The sequence below is a fragment of the Penaeus monodon genome, chromosome 5, assembly GCF_015228065.2.
Source record: "Penaeus monodon isolate SGIC_2016 chromosome 5, NSTDA_Pmon_1, whole genome shotgun sequence".
Taxonomy (NCBI): Eukaryota; Metazoa; Arthropoda; class Malacostraca; order Decapoda; family Penaeidae; genus Penaeus; species Penaeus monodon.
In genome coordinates this window covers 10,139,185-10,144,184 of record NC_051390.1, presented here as the reverse complement: position 1 = coordinate 10,144,184, position 5,000 = coordinate 10,139,185, and the positions used below count along the sequence as shown (strand labels likewise).

Below are 5,000 nucleotides of genomic sequence, written 5' to 3'. Positions count from 1 at the left end.
ACGCACCCGCAGTCACACCCGACCGGCCACACACTTTTAGCGAGCAGAGTCAAACTGCACTTAACTCCTTCCCTTATTTGCTTCGCATTTGCCTTATTCCCGGGCCATTTGTCCACGTTTATGTTCACGGCACCGATGCCCGGGAAAAGACTGGTACTCCGGCAGGTATTTACATGGACTTGACACTCTTGCCCTGGTTGATGGATATTCATGCGTTTACCAGTTCCATGTTCACAGGTATAGAAGGAAGTGTGTGTATAAATGCATGTAACACAGGAGAGCAGACTGGGTAGGAGGAGAGGGAGAAAGAGAGAGGGAGAGAAAAAGAGACCGAGAGACCGAGTATGAAAACGAAAACGTTACTTATTTGCCTTTCATTAAAAAAGAAAGAAAGAAAGAAAGAAAAGAAAAGAAAGAAAAAAAAAACGCGGAGAGTTTCCATAACAGGCAATTGTACACTAGGAGGGGTGGGCCGGGGGCCGGGGAAGGGGTGTTCCGTACCCGTTTTTAAAGAGCTGTAGAAGAGAAAATGATGAGGTAGATGGGGGTTGCGATGGGGGGGGGGGAAGAGTCGTGTGCTGTGTATCATCTTCACCAAAAGCCCCATTAAGCTTAAATCATCCCACGAGGTAATTACACACGTTGTCATGTGTCGGGTCGCCTCTGCCATCAAGCCGTTGTTTTATATTGGGTGTTCTTTGTTCAGCGCATTGATACCCAGGATTTTCGCCAACTGAAGAAATTTATTGAGATTTTTGCGTGTCTATTATTCATTTCTTTACTGCTGGTTACGTGATGGAACCTGGAAATTCTTCTCGGTTTTTACCTTTACCTTTTTATCTCTCTCTCTCTCTCTCTCTCTCTCTCTCTCTCTCTCTCTCTCTCTCTCTATTCCTCCCTCTCTCTCTCTCTCTATTCCTCCCTCTCTCTACCTCTCCCTCCCTTCCTTCCTCTCTCTCTCCCCTGCCTCCCTTCCTCCCTCTCTCTCTCCTCTCCCTCCCTTCCTCCCTCTCTCTCTACCTCTCCTCCCTTCCTCCCTCTCTATCTCTCTCTACCTCTCCCTCCCTTCCTTCTTCTCTCTCTCCTCTCCTCTCCTCTCTCTCTTCACACCTACCAAACACCACTCGCAATCCCCCCGGGGACATCACGACTCCGACACCATACACGGCCGCGCACCATACATTAACCGCCTCCTCCTCGCCGCCAGGTAGTGACATACAAGTATCTGAAACCATATCTCAATTACCACCCTCTCCCCTTCCCTTACCCCTCTCTCCCTTCTCCCCCTGCCCTTCCCCTTCCCTGCCAATACCCTTCCATCTCTAGCCCTGCCAGTACCCTGCCAATTCCCTTACCCCCTCACCCCTTCCCTTCTCTTCATGCCCATCCCTTCCCCTGCCAATACCCCGTCACCCTTCTACACCTACCGACACCCTGCCCCCTCTAACCCTACAATACCCTCATCCCCTCTACCCTACCCTTACCGACTTTGCCCACCGCGACGAAAGTAAACAAAGCACAAGGTTTAAGGTTGGACACCTCGACGCAACGCCCACTGCGAGCTGACCACAGACACGCTTCCCTCGGGTGAAAGATCGGTATCAATGGGATGAGGGGAGCTGTTGCGTGGATATGAGGGAGGGAGGGAGGGAGGGAGGGAGGGAGGGAGGGAGGGGAGGGAGGAAGAGAGGGAGGGACAGAGGGAAGGAGAGGAAGGGAAGAAGGGAGGGGGAAGGAGGGATGTAGGACTGAAGGGATGGATGGAGGCAGGGAGGGAGAGAGGAAGGGAAAAGAGAGAGAGAAAGAAAGAGTGAGAAAAAGTGAACATATGAAGGCAATAAGCAAAAGAAAGCAAAAAATAAGGAGGAAGGCAAAAAGACCCCATGCCAACCGCCGAATCACACAGGCAAAGGTACGTACATATAAGAGAAATCCACAAACCTCGCACACGACGCCATCCAGTCCTATAAATATACCAATCTGTCTACAACAACAATAGCAACAATAACACCATCAACAACAGCATCAACAACAGCAACAACAACAACATTGGTGACAACGATGACGATAACAACGAAGAGCCATGAATCTGCATACCCTTCACCTTACGATCTTTTGACATTTCTTGTTAATACAAAAAAAAAGGAAGACAAAGTTGTAGAATAACTGATTCGTTCCGTGTCTTACAATATGTCATAAAACAAATGAGGAAATTCTTACATAAAAAACGCACGAAATTGTAGACGTGACTTCGTTGTAATGAGCAAGCAGTGATCAGCATAAGGAAAGCATAAGGAGACAATAAGAAATTAAACAAAGATGCGATGCGAGAGAGAGAGAGAGAGAGAGAGAGAGAGAGAGAGAGAGAGAGAGAGAGAGAGAGAGAGAGAGAGAGAGAGAAGAGAGAGAGAGAGAGAGAGAGAGAGAGAGAGAGAAGAGAGAGGAGGCAGACAGACAGAGAGAAGGAGACAGAGAGAGATAGATAGATAGATAGATAGAGAGAGAGAGAGAGAAACATTACCGTTACGTATGCACTTAAGAACTCGTCGCTCAAAAAAATCTCGGATTGTCTCAAGCAAGACAACGTAATTTATTCGTTCGCAGAATAAACCCACAAATGCCACATACTTAATTCAGTTTAAGTCTGAGAAATTGAGAACGATAGCGCTAACTGGCGATTTTAAAATAACTAGTGATAATGATGATGATTTGATTAAAAAAAAAAAAAAAAAAAAAAAAAAAATCTTTATCAAAGAACCAATTAAACTTGCTATCTAGAGAAGAAAAAAAAAATGGTAGAGGAGAGGAAGCTAATGAAGGGGGAAGAGATAACTTTAAAGATAAGGAAAGAGGGAGATAGAAAAAAATGCAAAAAGACAAAAGAAAAGTGAATAGAGAAAGAAAAAGTGTGGAAGAAAAATCCGCATTTTTCTCTCCTCTCCTTTCCAAAGGACCGAGATTAAGGAAAGGGTAGAATGAGTGATAAAAAGGGAGGAAAGGAAGAGGAGAAAGATAGAACGAGAAGAGGGAACGGGGAGAGAAATGGAAGAAAGGATGAAAGGAGAAAGATAGGAGAGAAAGAAGGAAGAGAGGAAGGGGAAGAAAGTAGAAACGGAAGGAAGGGAAGAACAGACGAACAAACGAACGTAAGAAGAGAGAAAGAGAGGAAGAGAAGGAAAGGAGGAAACAAGATAGCGGCGAGAATAAGTGTTTTGTGTCCTTCACTCTCCGTTTCTTTCATGTTGTTTCTTCTCTTTTCTCTTCTCCGTCCCTCCTCTTTTCATCTTCCTTTATCAAATTACGCGCTCTCTCTCCTGACAAGACATGAGTGGGATGAAGGGATGGAGAGGAGGATGAGCGAGAGTGACAAGGACGAAAACGAAGGGTGGGTGATAGTGAGAATGATAGATAGATAGATAGAGAAGAGTGGGTGACAGTGAGAATGAGAATAGATAGATAGACAAGGTAGATTAGATAGTTTGAAATGCAGACTTAGACAGATAGATAGCTAGCTAGAAATAATAGACTTAGATAGATAGATAGATAGATAGACAAGACAGATAGAAATAGTAGACTTAGATAGAGAGATAGATAGATAGATAGAGAGAGACTGAGAGACTGAGTGATATAGAGGGGAGGGGATAACAAGGACCGGAAGCCTCTATCTCGTGTTCCATCAACAGAAAAAAACCTCCTTATTACTTCATTAAGGCGCATAGAAAAAATCCTCCACGCCCATTTTTTCTCACTTCCCCTTTTCTACACACATAAAGACGATACAACAAAAAACATCAACAACAGCAACAAAAATGTGCTAATTTGCATCAAATAAGGAGAGCAGCTGTCTCGGTAGAGGCGTAGAAGGGTAGAAAAAAGGATATTCAGGGTGGGAACAGCAACGCCATTTCCACAGCGAGCGAAGACTGTCACTGTAAAGGATCTCAGAGGCAGTAAACTGGCGGATGGCGTTACCAGTGTCTTCAGAGGATGAAGGATTGTGCGCAGACCACAAAAAGGATTGTATAAACAGGCTCATTAAGACAAGGAGGGTGGTGTGGTTTCCAAAAAGGATAGAGGATTGTGTAGAGTTTTCACAAAAAGGAGAGAGGATAATGTAAAGTTTCCAAAACAGGATAGAGGATAGTGTTAAAACAGAAAGGATAATGTAGTGTTTCTAAAAAGGATGAAGGATCGTGTAAAGTTTCCAAAAAGGATAGAGGATAGTGTGAACTTTCAAAAAAAAAAAAAAAATGAGGACAGCGTAAAGTTTCTAAAAAAAGAGAGAAGGATAATATAGTTTCCAGAAAAGGAGAGAGAGGAAAACGTAAAGTTTGCAAAAAAGGATGAAGGATCGTGTAAAGTTTCCAAAATAGGATAGAGGATAGTATGAACTTAAAAAAGAAAAAAAAAAAATAGAGGACAATGTAAACTTTCCAAAAATAGGATAGACGATAGCGTAACGTAAAGGAAGGATAGCGTAAAAACAAAAATAAAAATAACGTAGGAGATTATGAAGACACCAGAAGCAGGACAGTCCTATCCAATATCCCCGAGGAGAGGATCCGAACCTGCAAAGGCGTGGTAGAAAGTAGATTAATTCCTCGAGGTTTCCGAGAAGTGAGTTCGAGACACTGAACGCCAAGGAAAGTAATTCGCGACCCTTAAATGTATTTCCCAGAAAGAAATATTGCGACCCGAGTCCAAAGTTTTTCCCGATGAAGGTTTAGATGAAGAAAATATCAAGTCTAAAATGAAGGTCTTGAAATTTACGAAGAGGATATTTCATCCCGCTTGAAATATATAGTGAGTGTGTGTATGTATGTATATATATATATATATATAATATATATTAATAAATATAATATATAACATATAATAATATATACATATATAACATATATACAATAAACAATAATAATATAATAACATATAATACTATATATATATATATATACATATATAATATATATATATAAATATATATATACAGTATAAAATAT

General features: G+C 42.2%; 1 protein-coding gene across 1 annotated transcript in view; it reads right to left on the bottom strand.

Moving 5' to 3' along the window:
* The window catches only part of LOC119572959, an 85,759-nt gene that overhangs the window by 17,961 nt on the left and 62,798 nt on the right, over positions 1-5,000 (bottom strand). The window lies entirely within an intron of this gene.